Source organism: Triturus cristatus, chromosome 6, assembly GCF_964204655.1.
Source record: "Triturus cristatus chromosome 6, aTriCri1.1, whole genome shotgun sequence".
NCBI lineage: Eukaryota > Metazoa > Chordata > Amphibia > Caudata > Salamandridae > Triturus > Triturus cristatus.
This window is the reverse complement of record NC_140589.1, coordinates 710,888,037-710,905,784: the sequence shown is the minus strand read 5'-3', so window position 1 is coordinate 710,905,784 and position 17,748 is coordinate 710,888,037. Positions and strand designations below refer to the sequence as shown.

The window sequence follows — 17,748 nt, the reverse complement described above, 5'->3', positions numbered from 1 at the left end:
GGGAGGCATTGGACTGGGCAACATTTTAGGCACACGACATACCGGGATGGAGACTATCATTAAGCTTCTAACCTGGAATGTCCGCAGGTTGGGTACCTGCACTAAGAGACATAGAGTACTCACCTTTCTGAAGAGGCATTGCATCACCATAGAATGACTGCAGGAAACACACCTAGATGATATGGGAGATACAAGATTAGCCAAGAAATAACGGGGACAGATGTTTCATTCCTCCTTCTCGACATATGTCAGGGGCGTGTTGATATGGTTGGCACCTGGTATACCTTTCTCCTTGTCATACCTGGAGGCTGACGTAAGTGGCCGCTATGTGCTGCTTAGGGGCACACTTGATGGTCGTGAAATAACTATATTGAATTCCTATGCCCCAAATGCTGATGACCCTACATTTTATCAGACCATGCAAGATTTGATAACACAGGACATGCCCCTCTTGTGGGCGGGGGACTTTATTTGTATACTAAATGCTAACTTGAATAGACTCCCATCCAGAACAGGCACTTAACCCTTAGTGACAAAAAAGCTCCATGATGTGATGTGAGATGTGGGCATACATGATGTGTGGTGATTGAGACATCTGGTGCAACTGATATACACCTGCTATTCACCTACATATAACACCCATAGTAGGCTAGATAAGTTTCTAGTGACAGGACTACCCAGGGTAGAAGACATTGTAGTGACACATTTAGCCTGTTTCTTATCCAACCACTCACTGGTCAGCTGTGTGGTGAAATGGGGTTGCCCTGAACAAGAGGCTAGGACATGGAGAATGTCTGCCGATATTCTGGAGGACCAGGTTGGTAGGGAGGCATTGTCCCAAGCGTTATCCGAATACATGACATTTAACTGGGAAGTAACAACTAGTTGAGCTACGGAATGGGAGGCACTGAAGTTGGTGCTAAGAGGTATATGCATGGGATTGACATGTGGATTTCGTCGGCAGCTACAGCAGGAACTACATGGGGAGGAGGAAGCCTTGGCCGAGATCCAGGGGGAGGGACAGATACAGCCAACCACTGAGAGAGCAGATCGTGTGCAGACGCATCAGCTACATATAGGACAGGTGAGATAAATATACACTTCGACAATATAGACAGGGCTTACATAGGGAGGGAGATAAGACTGATCGCCTCCTAGCGTGGATACTGAGAAGGGAACAGACCCTGCCCCAGCATACCCACTTGATTATGCCTGAAGACACAAGAGTAACCACTAGGACTGGTATAGTAGGGGTGTTTCAACGACACCTCCAGCGAGTATATGCAGCAGACCCCACCATCAATGCGGAGTGATATATGCCATTTCTGGAAGGGTTGTCCCTAAAGCCGATGGGGCAGCCGGATTTGGAGGCAATGGATGCCCAGTTAACACTGGAAGAACTACGCAAGGCACTGAGAGTACTCCCAAGGGTGAAGGCATTGGGAGGAGATGGATTCCCACCCAAGTTTTACCAGTTGTTCCTGGCGACAGTGGCGCAAAGTCTCCTACAGGTGTTCCTGGAAGCAAACGAAAGTGGCGTGTTGCCATCTTCCATGGGAGAGGGGGAAATATGTATGTTTTTGAAGCCCCGAGATAATAAATCAGACCCAGTGGTATATCGACCGCTCACTATGATAAGCGCAGATTTTAAAGTGCTGTACAAACTGTTGGATACTTGCCTGGCAACCCAAATGACTCAACTGGTGCATAAGGATCAATGTGGGTTCGTGCCTGGCAGAAATAAGAGCATGAATCTGCGGTGAATGATCCACATACTGCACGAAGTGAAGAGGAGTTGGCCTTGGTATTGATTGACCTGGAAAAGGCCTTCAATACAGTAGATTGGGGCTACTTATTGGAGGTGCTGAGGGTAGTGGGCATAGGGCCGCAGTTTTGGTGCTAGGTCAAACTACCCTACACAAGCCCCAGCACTAGGGTGCGTGTGGTTGAAAGCCATTTGGGAGCATGGTCACTGGGACGGAGAACACGGCAGGGGTGGCCACTTTTACCCCTATTATTTAGCTTGATGATAGACCCACTGGCGTTCTGGGTGAGGAAGGAGCTTGTAAATTGGGGCATCCACTTGAGTGGTGTTACGCAAGTGGTTTTATTGTATGAGGATGACGCCCTTTTCTATATAGACTCACCCTGTGTGGCATTACCTAAATTGTTACGTCTCCTAGATGACTTTGAAAACTTGTTCAGCCTATGCCTTAATCGCACCAGGTCTTTAATTTCCCCCCTCACGAGCATTGTTGCCACACGTTTGGATCGCCTCCCATGTCTTGGGTTGCACACTTCACCTATTTGGGTAAGCAGGTGGCGCACACAACTTCACAGCTACTGCACCTTAATGTGGACAGGGTCATAGTCGCATTGTGGAGATCAGTAACCTTCTGGAACACATTGCCCCTTTCACTGATGGGCAGGCAGGGGGTGTTCAAGATAGTGATGCTGCCCGCAGTCTATATATTCTACAAAACTCATTATGCCCTATCCCCATGACTGCTTTTAAGCAACTGAACTCAGCATTCATCTCATTACTTTGTGCTAGTTGCCTCAGCAGAGTAGCCCCTGATCACCTTGTCCCAACAGTAGGGCTGGAGACACCAAGACTGGACTTATATTATTATGCAGCATGCCTTCAACATTCGACTGGGGGAAAATTGAGAGAAGCGATTATTGATGGGTCTTGACCCTGCAGACAGAGTGCCTGTGGCCTTGATGGAAGCCGCAGGAGTTGCTGACAACAGACCCTACATAGTGCGACACATTGCACGCATTTGGCAGCTATATGTGGAACAAGTCCTGAAACATGCCCCATTCCACCGGATACTTCCTGTATGATACTGGCACCAGTACGGCAGATGATGGCCCATATGTCTTTTCGAGCTTGGAGGGAAGGTGGTTTTGAGGTGATGGCTGATTTATACCCTAGTGAGACTTTCATTACATACGAGCAGGCATGTGTCGATTTTGCGCTGGGACAGGGATACTACTTACATTATGCGGGATTGACTGAAATATTTAAAGTAACATGGCCCGTCTACCCTTCTATCCTGCAGACAACGCACACTCTAGATATGTTATTGACTTGTGGTTCGGGTCGACGTTTGATAACCCTATTGTGTAAAGCAATGAGGTTGGACACAACCAGCCCCCTGCCCAAAGCATGAGTGGCATGGGGCGTAGATCTAGGCACTGCTGTTAGCGGTCTCATGCCCATTATCCTGTAATGCCATTTCAAGTTGGTTCATTACAACTTTTTACATCGAACATCGATGACACCCAAGAGATTTCATCAAATCACCCCTTCCCGATGAGATGACTGCCCACAATATGGTGAGGGGGGAGCTGATTTTCTGCAGTTAGACTGGAGATGCCCTAGGGTGCATACTTTCTGGACCAGGGTGATGGTAGATGTACAGAGGGATACGGGTTTCAAGTTGATAGTTCACCACTATACTGTTTATTGGGCTATGTTAAAAAACCAAAGGGGTGCTAGATAGCATACAAATTACTGCAAGTGCTTTTGGTTTTAGCGAGATGTAGAATAGCCATAATGTGGATGGGTCAATGCGCCCCAACAATTGACATCTGGCATTGGGATGTGTGGGAGTGGACACTGGCTGAAAAAATGCATATGCAACTAAGCCCAAGGGATGAGAATTTGGATAACTAACTCAGGGAGTGGAGGGAACTGTGTGATGCATTTCTGAATCCCAATTTGGATATGAGAGTGACTCTGATACTAGGGCAAGCATGTCTGCAGGGGACAAATAATAGTAAAAGATTGGGTAGATGGCGCGGTGAGGAAGTGTGAATTGGGATGCCTTGAGAATAAATTGTCTGCCGATCTATAACAATGTATGTTTTCATTGACTCTGCCAAACCTATCAGTTGTAGCTGTGCTGCTGCTACATGTTTGTTGAAACTGAAAAATAAGGGTTATAAAAAAGAAAAAGAACATTCATATTCGTACCATCACCTCTACCACTACCCTGCATCTGCATTTGATTCACTCCATTCAAACCAGATTTGAAAAAAAATCATATTTGAATTCATTTGATTCTGAGATCCTTTTTTCCAATTGCTTTGTCTGGGCAATGATCAACTTGTCTTTATTTCTTTTCTGCATCTCATCAATGTAATTACTATTGTATTTTCACCAGCTTCAGCATCTCACCTATAGTTTTTATCTGCTAACATAATTCACTCTGTTGAATGTTATTTCTAGTATGTGGCATCAAACCCATCACGAAAGCAGCCACACATCCCCTAACATCATCTTTCTCAAGAACGTCAACTCAGCTATGGTCCTTGAAAATCTGCATAAGCCTCTCATAAAAAATATGAACTAACTCTTTTGGCTCTTTGGAAGTTTTCAACATTTTATACACTCAATCACATTCTTGTATTTGGTAGCTACCTCTTCAGAAGGAGCACTACTAGGTGTAATCCTAGCCAGTTCTTACACTCAGTCCATAAATCACTAGGAACAACAAACTCAAACAGTGAGTTTAAATCAGTCCACAGCATCCAAGAAATGTTTGTCAGCCTGTGTACATCTTGATACCATATTACTGGTTCCTTTCTCAACTTCGGGAAGTTACTAGCAAATGTACAAATCAGATCGAGTCCATGGCACATGCACAATATTCCCTCCAGGGACTTCTCTCAGGGGAAACTCTAAAACTGACCCCAACCCTAGTTCTGAATCACTCACTACATTTCTTGTCTTTGACTTCTGTCCCTTTCATTTTTAAATATTTGTCCTTCTGCAGACAGTTTTACCTGCTATCTTCATTTGCACTCTGCCCTTCACTCACTCTCTCTCTACTATTGCTCTCTAGTTTCCCAAAACACCTCAGCTCCTCCTCACTCTCTGAGGAGCTCTAGCCCACACCAAAGGACCTTGCGGCCTTTGTGTGAGGAGGGATCCCAATGATGAAGCATGTCATCTTCAGATGAGTGAGGGTTCTCATCCTGAAAGAGGTTATCTCCTGAAAACAATTGAAACACACTTCAACACCCACACTGCCACAATATTGTGTACAATGTTTTTCTATTACTAATTTCTACCAGATGTACTTTTTGTGAGATTCATGTAGATAGGGAGTAGTATGTCATTGCTTGGGCCTCTCCCCCGAGATTCGTTGGTTGTTAGTGGTAGAGGTCAGCCTATCACAGAGCAGCTTTGCCAGCAACCAAACAACCAGAGGATAGTTTTGTGGTGACATCTCACCAATCCAAGAGCGGATCACTGGCTGATTAACCAACAACAGCGCGACTTCTCCATGAACAGGAAAACAATTGCAAAATCTCTTTTAAACCAATAAACAAAATAAACCCTTGTCTGTTTATCCCCGATAGGAAAGGAAAGTCGGTAAATCAAGGAAGACAATTCAATCAAAGGGTATGTGATTGAATCAAAATCTAGAAGACAAAAAACAGAAGGCCCTGTTTAAAAACAATTCACACTAGGTAGACTACCATGAAACTGCAATCGACCCTTGTTAATGTGCTTGGTCCCGTAGACTCAAGAGCAAGAATAACCAACCCAAATTAAGCACACAACCTGAAAAGGAAAACTCGTTAATTCAGGATCCCTGCCTGTATCTATGCGGCACCTCACACTACACACTACTTTATCGAGGCAAGTAAATTCAAGATATATGTATTGAGATGTTGTATTTCAAGGAATCTGATAAAAAAAAACTTTAGAACTTCAAGGGCCTTTACAAATATTAATAATTCATCAACACAACAATTATCCCACCGATTGCGCCCACTATCACATCACATGTCCATAACTCACAGCAGAAGCAGAAATCCATTCCTCAAACACAGGCAATTACACTCTTCACAAATGCGCACAACAGTCCCAAATCAATTCTCCCTATTCATACATACACTTCAAATCATTCAGAAATGCACTTTAAAGGCACAGTGACTTTCCGTGCATGCTTGAGAGTCTACAGCATCGACTGAGTTCCAAAAACTCGGGGAACAATGGACTGGACATTAAGGATTCTCTAGCCCTTAAGAAATCTTTTTGGGGACTCTCACATCAACTCTAGTGTCCCCAATAAAAAAGAGGTGCTTTTACACAACTATCCTCTGATACCAACTTTGTTGGAGCAGAACCCAGAACCTCAAAAATTAAGGAAACCCAACATTTACCTCTGGTGGTTTCACTCCAACACTGATCTCGCAATAGGAGACACCCTCCCAATCAAAAGATCCAACATTAGTTTAGCAGAATTGCAAATATGTACCTAGGTCCACTCAATAACTAAGTTATAGAACTAAGAAAAGTTAAAGGGTTTTATTACAAATTCTCAGAACATAAGCAATACAGCATAAATGTAAAATCTCTCAGAATATTGCCATAAATGCTCAGATACAGAGTACATGGTCAAAAATCAGAAACATTCCTAAATCCCAAATGAGCAACAAAATCAGTTGGAACATAGACAGAATCTCTGATGGAAAAGGAAAGATCTCTGGCTTACCCCCAAAACCAGGGTTTATACACATGTTCAGCATATTAAGTGAGCAAAACTACAGTCTCATAGTGGTATAATATGTAATAACAAACATTAGGCAAATCAGAATACACTACATAACATCATAAGCTAATAACACTATCCAACTTTTAAGAATGCTTCAAACTGCCTCAGCAACACATTATCATAGGACGCTCAGCTAAAATGCAACATTTTTAAACAATAGACTATACAGCAGTAGAAGAATGTTAACCCAGTAGTGGATCTCTAGCGGAAGAGACCTTGGAAATGTTCGCTACATCAGAACACTAAAAAGTTCATTCATAATACATGCACATTCAGAAAATAATCAATTATGTCACAGTGTTCTGTGCTCTGTGAAGACTGTAGGGAGGAAAGATGTGCAGGGGGACTAGATGGGAAGGGGAATCAGCAGAAGTGAATTAACACCATCAGAACAGCATCCATGTTAACTAATATGGCTTCTCGTGAAAATGAAGTATAATTAAATTACATTGATAAACAGACTTCTGCATGTCAGGTTAACCTCATTTTGACTACAACACTATTATTTCACCATTTGCAGTTAGGATCCATCATAAATAACATTATTACTCAACATTTATTGTTACCAAAATTGTGCATCAGAAAAAACTTTGACAATCTCAAACTGTCAAGAGTTGTTAAAGCCTAACGAGTATGTTTGGTTCGAAAGGTGTGTGACTTTAAGACATCCGATCTAAGAAGAGTTGTGTGTGGCGAGGTCCTGACAGCATAAAACGTGACATTATTGAGAGTGTGCTATCCCCTTATTGATGGGGGGTTGAAGGAGCAACCTAATGGAATCAAAAACATCACAGTGAATGGAAGGAAGGAATGCACTTAGATTACCGAAGATGCAATAGTGTGATAAGGTGGAAAGGATCCTGATGGATATGGCAGATTGAGTGCAGTAATCAGGGTAGATGGGTATTTTCTAGGTCCATTACTGGTCCTAAGATACTCAAATAGGCATGGCGCCAAAGCCAGGTATCCTTAACTGGCAGGATGTTCTGTGATTAGTGGTTGATTGGAGAGGATCAGGGCAAGGGGGCAGACTCAGTCCTGTCACGTGACTGGGAAGCTGGTAGTGACCCAGGCCACCAAACAAAGAACAAGGACCTGCCCCTGCCTCAAGGCTCTTCTTGCTGGCCCATCAGCAACACATTTAGCATGCTCTCTGTTCTTTAGCTAGCTAGCACTCTAGTGGGCACTTAGAACTTCCAACTCTCTCTATCACTGCTCCTGTAGTTCACTTAGAAAGCATTCAGAACAAGAATAAGCCTTAAAAAACGAAATATGTTCTTGATACTTAAAATAAGATAAGCAGCAAACTCCTCATCTATGCTCATTAGGGTGGTAACAAGCATTCCACATACTGAGGAGCTCCTGTGAAACACCCAGACCTCAAGTGCCTTCTGCTGGGATACTTTGACTGAATACCAAAAGTCACTGAAAGGAGACCAGGACTAGTTCCTCAACATCTTAACAGACTAGCCGACCATCAATATTTATTTATTTATTTATTTATTTTGGCGATTTTTAGAGCGCGCAAATACCCTTGGGTGTCTCGGCGCTGTAGATGCAGAACTCTCATGGGGGGGGGGTAGGAAGGTTTAGGCAGGGAACAACCAGGTTTTTAGTTTCTTTCTGAAATTCAGAAGGGTCGGGGCACACTTGATGTGTAGAGGGAGTGTGTTCCACAAAATGGCTGTGGCCACTGAGAAGCGTTTGTCGCCCCAGTTGGCCCTTCTTGTACGGGGGACCATGAGTAAATGTGCTGAGGATGACCGCAAGGTTCTTGTGTGTTCAAGCGGTCGGAAGGCTCTTCTTAAGAATAGGGGTCTGTGATCATGGATAGCCTTATATGCTATGCATAATGCTTTAAATTTGATCCGGCTCCTCACCGGTAGCCAGTGCAGCTGTCGGATGTAGGGGGAGACCGATGCAAACTTAGGGATAGATAGCAGTATCCTGGCGGCTGCATTCTGCACTGTTTGCAGTTTATTGAGGACCTTTTGTTGTGCATTGAGGAACAGTGCGTTGCAGTAGTCAGTTTTGGAGAATACCAAAGTACTGACCAGGGTTTTGCCTGCATGAGGAGGAAGATATGGGATTAATTTTTTTATCCTTTTTAGAGTGTGGAAGGAAGAAGAAACCACTGCATTAGCATGTTGCTGAAATGACAGCTTGTTATCGAAGATAACGCCCAGGTTGCGTACCTTCGTTACAGGTTCTGGGGGTTGTCCCATCTGGTGAGGCCACCATTGTGGGGACCAGGTAGGTTGGAGCCTCCCGAATGTCATCACTTCTGTCTTATCAGAATTGAGTTTAAGACAGTTGGATGACATCCAGGAGCTTATTGCCATCATTCCCATTTGGAAGTTGGCTGCCACCGAGATTCCATCGTTGTATATTGACAGCACCAGTTGGGTGTCGTCGGCATAAGTAGTCAGGGAGATTCCGCAGGATTTTATGACCCTCGCCAGGTCCGACACATAGATGTTGAATAGTGTCGGACTTAGCGAGGATCCCTGCGGTACTCCACATGGCAGGGAGAAGGTCTGGGATGTAAAATTGCCTAGCTTTCCAGTTTGCGGACGGTTTGCCAGAAATGAGGCCAAGAGGTTTTTGGTTTTGTCTGTGATTCCTATGGCCTCGACACGGTCGATCAAGGTGGCATGGTCGACCGTGTCAAAGGCCGCGGATAGATCGAGGAGTATCAGTACTGCAGCTCCTCCGTTATCCATCGTAGCCCTAATCTCATCTGCAGCTTTTAGTAAAGCCGTCTCCGTTCCGTGGCCTTGTCGAAACCCAAATTGGGTGTCATCTAGTAAATTGTTATGGTGAATATAGTGTGACAGCTGGGTGTTCATAATCTTTTCAAAGATTTTTGCAGGGAATGGGAGGCAGGCAATGGGCCTGTAGCTGGCAGGCAGGAGAGGGTCTAGGCTGGGTTTTTTGAGTAGGGGTTTGATTATTGCTTTTTTCCATACTGAGGGATAGACACCTGATGCAAACATTGCATTGCATATGATGGTTAGAGGTGGAGCAATGACTTCCGGGATGAGGTTAAGGATACTTGGAGGGCAAGGGTCCAAAGGTGAACCAGATTTGGTTCGGGCAATTAGGGGAAGGGTGATTTCGCAGGTGGTAGGTTCAAAAGCTGCAAATGTGGGGCCAGTATCGGCAATCGATTGAGGGGGAGAGCGCACTACGTCAGGTGTAAACGTATTAAAAATGGCTCTGACCTTGTCCTCAAAGAATTTTGCCAATGAATCAGAGAGGGCTTGGGATCCCTCTGACTGGGGGGCAGGTGGGCTAGACAGATAAGTTACTACTTGGAATAGTTTCCCTGAGGAGTTTTTAGCCTGATTAATTTGATTTGTGTAATACGTGGTTTTCTCTATTTTAATGATTTTTTTATAGTTAGAGAGAGCGCTTTTGTAAGTGATCTTATCAGACGTATTAAAGTTACGACGCCACTGCCGTTCGAGGTTTCTGCAGTGCTGGCGCTGGAGTCTGAGTGATTCAGAGAACCAAGGGGCTGAAGGAAGTTTTCTACTCCGATGGGATGATTTGAAAGGTGCTAATTTATCGCAGGCTTCAGTCAGATTGTCCATGTAGGTATCTGATGCTGCTATGGGATCATGCTCATTAGATAATGGGCTGTCCTGTATCATCTGAGTGAGACATTCAAGATTTAAGTTTTTCCAGTCTCTGAATTTGGTGGGGGGGGGAAGAGGCAAGCACGGGGAAGTGGGTTTAGTAGGAATAGAGAAGCATATTGCTGAGTGGTCTGTCCAGATTAAAGGGAAGACCTCGGTGATGGAGATTTCAGGGTGGTTGGTGAATAATCCATCCAACGTATGTCCTGCTTTGTGCGTGGGTTTTTTAACAATTTGTGTGAGTCCGGCTGTCTCTAAATCTCCCAGGAGCGTTATGGTGTCTGAGTCATCTAAAACTTCGAGATGAAAGTTTAGATCACCTAAGATGGTAAACTGTGGTGATCCAATTGATGTCTCGATTATATGATCCAAGCGTGCTAGGAATTTGGCTCTGGATCCTGGGGGGCGGTAGATCAACATACCTTTGAAAGTGGCTTTACTGGATAAGCCTATTGAAAAGAGAAGGGCCTCGCATTCAGGGTATGTTGTGTCTACTGTAGTTATTGTAAGGTGATTTTTGTAAATGATTGCGACTCCTCCACCCCTCCTTATCGGTCTGTCTAACTTACACACGCAGTAATTGTTAGGCGTGGCGTCTCTGAAGTCCGGGCCAGAGGCTTCGTCTCCCCACGTCTCGGTGATGAATAAAATATCTAAATGTTGCGATTCTATGAAATCTGCGATTTCAAATTTGTGTTTCGGCAGTGATCTTACATTTATAAGTGCTGCTGACACTAGAGGCGGAGGTGTAGGGTGAGGGGTAGATGGCGTCTCAGTACAGGTAGGACACTTAAGAGGTCCGATCCTGGGATTGTTGTAGTAGAATTTAGGTAAGAAATGGGACAACCTACTTGTTTGCTTGATGCTGAGCAGTAGGTCCGAAGTATACGTTATTGGTGAAGAACTGATGCCGGGGTGGGAGAGAGATGGATCAGGGGGGGTGGCCCTGTGCCCGGTCTCGGCGCGGACGAGCGCAGACGAGCTTGCCTTATGCGCGCCTTCGGCGCGCAATCGTCGCGCCCGCTGCGCTCGTCCGCTGCGCTTCCTGCTCTGCTCTCATGCTATGAGAGCAGCACGGGGATTAGTCTGAGTGGGCTGAAAAGGCGCTCCGCTCAGGACAGGGACTCTGTGCTGTTTGTCCAGCCCAGCTTTTCAATACAACCAGGTTGGAGAAACCTACGTGCGCATGTGTGTTTGGCCGGTGTGAGGCAGCCAGCCAAACACACATGCACACTTAGAAGTGCACATAACACTTCTCCTTCCCCCTCCCATGCCCCAGCCCGCCCCTCTCTGCACACGCCTGCTCAGAGCCGGCAAATGAAAAATAAAATGATTATAGTATATAGTTTTATTTTTCACCTGCTGGCTCTGAGTGAGTGGGGCGATGCTCCTCCGCCTTTGCGAAGGGGCCTCTCCCGGAAAAGCGGTACAAAAAAACAAACACTTCCATATGTCAGCAGCTGCTGCTTGATGTAACATGTTACCCCTTTGGAGCAAATATACTCAGTTACACTCAACCTTGTCAAACTCAAAATTTCAAGACCAGAGCATTTATAATGCCTACATCTCTCTCACCAGGAGTCTGTCCTCCACACTGCTGTGACGGGGTAAGCTCTTGAATTTGATTGTATTCTTTTCTTGTGTGGAACATCGGACATTGCCTGATCTCAAACCACAGCCTAGCAGGCTTAACGCAAAGTGACCAATGAGTCTACTGAGCCCTCATTTCTAGAAAGAACTGAGAAGTCCAGATACCCAGCCTCTTGATCTTATCTTATCTTATTTTGACTTATAAAGATCAAAGCTATCGTAAGTCAAAACTGTGCACCTACTGGCCTGGAGTTGGACCCTAGTTAATTAGGGTATAGCCAAGTTTTAAGACGTTTTCTAAATTTGGCTTCAGTCAACTCAGTTCTCAGACTGTCAATGTGTTCCACAGTTTGGGGAAGGGATAGGAGAAAGATCTTCTGCCCCATTTGGCCTTCTGAATGCGTGGAACTGTAAGAAGACCTGTATTGGAGGATCTTAGAGTCCTGCTTGAAATGTAGTGATGAGTGACTGACTATAAGTTTCCACACCTCTAGTCTCCAAAGGCCATATTTATCATTATTTCACGCAATGCAATGCACAAGACAACTTGCTGCGCTGCGTGAAAGGGAGAGGGCAGAAATTAGCAGTATTTAACATTACATGGCACAGTCCTGCTTTCTGCCTGCAGAGGGATACAAACTCCTGCTTAGTGTCAATGCAGGTACCCTTCCACAATGTTTCAGGCGGGATTGTTTGTGTGCAGAAAAAAAGTAATCCTTTGAGGCTTTTTCCTCTTTTCTTGTGTGCTGCAGAATGCAGCACACGTAGAAAGAAGAAAAAACAAGGAGAAATAAAGATATTTCTCCTCGTTATGCCTCCCCCAGCAAGGCGTTGCATTCTGACGCATTCCCAGGTCTACCAGTATTGGTTAGTCTGGGAATGCTTCTGAATCCATGGGTGGATGCATGGGGACACACATGCTCCTCCCATGGCATGCCTACCTGAGGCAGAGTGATTTAAGGCAGACACTTGCACTGCCTTGAATTACCCTAGATTGACCAAGCCAGGCAAAGTGGCCTTGCGTGGCTTTTTACATTTTTTATGTAGGTTTTGCTTCGCCCTTGCGTTATCTTGCATGGCACAAGGGTGATGCTAACATTTGATAAATATGGCCCTATATTTCACTTTTGTCCATATGGTTGTCAGCCAACATCAAGAGTATTGGCAAGTGTACTCTAGCTTCAAATTTAGTAGATCTTATCAGGTCCTAATTGTTATTGGGAACAACAAATAGTCTATTCTACAAATGTTTCCATGCACTCCAGAGTCGGATGAGAGCTCAAACCTTCCTAAGTCCAGCTGTAGCAGTGAAACTGTGGGAAGTGTTTCAGGGCAAATGTGTGTACTTGACATGACATCATTAAGGTTCACCCTGCTATTACAACAGTCCTGGGAGCCTTAAATAATCTTGGTCAGAACCTCCACAGGAAGTCTTGGCAAGATGAGATCATTGAATTTACTCCCACCTTTATTCTATCATAAATGGCCAACTTTAGACGTGAACATATTTCTTTCATTACTTGGACAAATTAGTCTATTTGTTGATAAATGCCCATTAATGTTTTCCCCCAATGCCCTGCTATGGAAAGGTGTTAGATTATCACCATCTGCCTCCAAGTTGGGCACAACTTGAACAAAAAATATTACTTGTAAGATTTTACAGCTGACCCAAGATTCCTTGTGTGAGACACTGTCTTCGCCTTGTGGCCATATGAAGATTGCTAATTCTATGTGACCCATAATGCATTGTGTGAACTGTCTGGTTTACCCAGTGCAGAGAGAATGCTTGATTAAGGTATTACCACGTGTCCTTCTTGTTTATCATAGTCCTCACCTTTCATGGGTTGCTCCACTCTTCCACACATTATTTTTTATATGTTCACTATGTTTTCCTGGTAGCTAAGTCCCTTGTTTTGGCAGCCACACAAGAGCATGCTCCTCCTATAATTTTTTTCCTTATCCTCAGTCAGGTTGCAACTGTTGGGGTGCAGGGTAGTAATACCGTTTATGTTAGATTATTCTTGTACAAGAGACAATATTAACACTCCTAGGCTTCTTAAACTGAACCATCAAAACTGTGTACACATGATTCCATCGAATCCCATTGTCTGTGTCCTCCTTTAATTCAATCTCCAAATGCCTTGGTTAAAATTCTGATACATTGTAATCAGCAAGCTATGTTGCAAATTGTTAACTAAAAGCATGGAACGAGTGGCCTGAGGTGCAAAAAAGAGACATCATAAAGTCCACTCAAGGCGAAATTAGCAGACTTTATAGTTAGCTGTGAAAATAATTAACAGAGAGAGATCTTGTAAATTTATGCCCTAAACATAACTACTTTTAAAAAAAGCATTGGCAAAGTCAATTGGTCTCAGCTTTCTAAAACATTGGCTTTGCCAATACCTTTTTAGCCACACTGTACAGCATCCACAATGATGCATGCATGGCTAAAGAAAAAAAAAAAAAAAAAAACTTTGTTACGTGCTAACACAAGGGCCACAATAAATGATCAGGTGGAGAACATTGTGATACTGAGAATGTCTGTGTGGGTGCGTGTAAGAGAGAAAGAGTGAGAGAGAATGAAGCGGAGAGGAAAGCTGGGGCGACTGGTAACCTTTGAATGGGGTGGGGTGAACAAAATGCCCCACCGCTTCCCAAAAAACAAAATAAAACATCCCTCCCTCTAAAAACACAAAATAAAACATAAACACAAACTAAGGGGCTTATTTATGAGAGCTTTGCTTCATGCTTGCACCAGGTAACGTGGTACACGCGTAACGGAAACCTCTAAGTCAAGTCCAGTCCAGTCAAAAATAACTTTATATCGGCACCCACTGCAATAAAAGTAAGCCAAAAATAAATTAAAAATACATAATAAATAGCTAAAACAGAAAATATTCACATTAAGACAACAATAGGTGCATAAATGCATTATTTCATGGCAATGACAGATAAGTTAATAACCAACATGCAGTTACGGCAGAGCCAAGCAATCTCAAACAAAGCAGTATAATATACAAAGAAAGTGTAAAGATAAAAAGCGGCCAAAGACTAAGGCAGAAAGTGCTAGTAAGTGTCAACCTGTTAACAAGGAAATTATAATCTCACATTCGAGGAGATAGAGCCTTTCTTCGAACCAACCACATTACGCCCAAGTATTTGGCAACTGCACGAGCAAATAAAATCTGACAATCGGTCATAAGTATACGAAAGGCAGTGCAGTGTCATTGTGTGCCTAGTTGCCTGCAAATAGGTGATAACCAGAAAGAAAGTGCACAAGCACAGGCAGGGCAAATGAAGAAGACATGGGGAACAGTTTCCTTGAAGGAGTTGCACAAAGGACAAACCGAAGATTCAAATGGCAGCTATTTAGAAGTAAACGATTTTAGTGGTAACATTCTCAATCTAAATAAAAAAAATACAATTTCTTATCCAACAGCACAGTGTTAGAGTCCCAAAAGTGCTTGAAAACACAAGAAGACTTAAAATCAAGTAACACACGTGACAAAGTGGCACCAGTATATTCGGCCATTGTGTTTGCACCATAGAGTTTTTTCAGAGACTCTTTAGAAAGGATAGTGCCACAAGACGGGGTCTCCCAAAGATCAGTCAGACCAATGGTGGTAAGTTACTTTTTTTTTAAGTTCAAGAAGAATTTTATTGAGAAAAATAAAGGTGTCGATATATGGTACATAATAAAGAACTCACATTATTACATAATAAAACCACTACATTCAAGTTACATGAATTGGACTAATTAATAAAATTAGAAAAAGCAAAACATTAGAAATGCAATATGAACATCACTAGAGTATAAAATTACTTAGGAACATTTAGGAGAATTAAGGTGGTTGAAGAACTTCTTGTTGAGATGGTTGCAACTGAGAACTTTGTTTGGCACTTGCGTCGATGTAGGTTGTAACGGGTGACCACATATTTAATCTCTTCGTTGCCAAATGTATAGGGTAGACAAAGGAAGTATCCAACCTATGGCTATGACAAACAGCATACCACCAAGCCCTGTATGATATCTTTGTAAAATCTTTCCAGTTAATGGTGATCTGCTGAAAGGCAACTGCTATCAACAAATCAATAATTTTGACATTAAACGTGATGTTATCCCAAATAGGTGAGAGACTGCCTTAAAATATGTGAGTGGAGGCAAAGGAAAATTTGGTACCAAAAATTAAATAAATTTGATTCCAAGCTTGTTTCCAAAAAGTAAGAACACAAGGCACGAGAATAACATGTGGAATAAATCTGCACTTGAGGATGAACATGTCCAACAAGTATCTGACAAAGTCGAAATCCTTTTACATAATGCAAACGGTGTTAATAAAAGCCTATTGTATACAAAAAACAATGTTTGCGTTGTGTTTGCAGCTCTAGATGATTTGCGCAATTTGACCCATATGTGTTGCCATAATGATAGTGACCAGGATGTATTGAAATTAGTCTCCCAAGCTTCCTCTATTTTAGACTTCTGTCGAACAATATGTTTATCTTGTAAATAGCTATATATGACAGATGCTTTGGGCTTAGTGATTAACAAAGTAGAGAGTTGTGGTGAAGTATCCGGTGTGTTAGAAATGACAGGTGCATCAGTGAGTTGAGTATATGTACTCAGCACAGCATTTCTAAGTAGGTTGTATTTATGGCAGAATGAGACAGGTAAGTCAAATGAGCGACTGAGTGAAGAAAAAGGTATGAAGTCTAATCCTGAAAATAATTTATGAATCCATAATAGTCCCTTTTGTCTCCAAGTTTTCCAGTAAAAAGGTTTGTTTAGAATGAGCACATTCTTATTGTGCCAAATTGTTGAGTTGAGGAAGGAGTCCTTGTTTGTGTGAGAGGATGGAGAAGTTGATTCCAGAAGTTTGGAGGTTAGTTTGATTATAGGGGTTGAGAGGGACTGTGGTTTAAGTGAAAAAGATAGATATTCGTGAAAAGAAAAGGGGGATAGAAATTGACGTTCTATTAAGGTCCAAAGAGGGGAGTCATCTGTAGAATCAAGCAACCAGAACGAAGCTTGACGAAAAAGGAATGCTTTCTGGTATGTCGAAAAGTCAGGAAAATTAACTCCACCCTCTGCTTTAGGGCGACTCAATTTTAATAAAGACATTCGGGATTTCTTGTTATTCCACAAATAGGAGGAGAAGATTGAATTAACCCTCTTAAAAAGTTTAGCCGCGATGGGGACTGGGATATTGGAGATAGTATATAAAACTATAGGAGATGACATCATCTTTATAGTGTCTAAACGCCCCCACCATGATAAATAAAGCGGATGCCATTTGGCAGTTAACTCTGAAATATTTTGAATGCACTTATTCATACACAGTTCTACCGTGTCCTTAATTGAAGAATTGAAGTGTAATCCTAAGTATTTGATGGATTTAGGGCTCCAAGTGAAGGTAGAAGTACTAAAATCTGGTTTAAAGGTGAATTTAGTTAAGGGCAAAATCTCACACTTATCATTGTTCAATTTGTAACCAGAAACAAGTGAGAACGAACCTACTGTCTCTAAGAAAGCCGGAATTGAATCTTCTGGTTTGGACATAAAAAGCAAAATGTCATCAGCATAAGGCGCCAATTTAACGTGGGAGGTCGAAGTTTGAAAACCATGCAAGTTTGGATTTTGACGTAGTTTAGAAAGAAATGGCTCTAAGGCCAGGTTCAAAAGGAAGGGGGAAGAGGGCATCCATGTCGGACTCCTCTACCTAAATCAAAGAACGAGGAGATGAGGCCGTTAGCACAGACTGCAGCTCGTGGGTTAGAATAGAGGAGAGAAATAAAAGATCTGAATTTGGGGCCAAAACCGAACCATTTAAGAGTATAAAATAAGTAATTCCACTCCACTCTGTCGAACGCTTTTTCCGCGTCTAGTGCTATTGCTGCAAGGGGTTGTTTTAAGTTGGAAGACTTTGATAAAACATTAAAAA

General features: G+C 42.9%; 1 protein-coding gene across 6 annotated transcripts in view; it reads right to left on the bottom strand.

The window, feature by feature from the left end:
• The window catches only part of LOC146817752 (uncharacterized), a 221,216-nt gene that overhangs the window by 35,435 nt on the left and 168,033 nt on the right, over positions 1-17,748 (bottom strand). The window contains exon 6 of one of the 6 annotated variants that reach the window (XR_014962582.1): positions 14,458-14,640. The exons of the other annotated variants lie outside the window; for them this stretch is intronic. The gene's annotated coding sequence lies outside the window, so the exon portion shown is untranslated. Of the gene's footprint in view, positions 1-14,457; positions 14,641-17,748 lie in introns of those variants that run through there. 6 annotated transcript variants of the gene reach the window in all.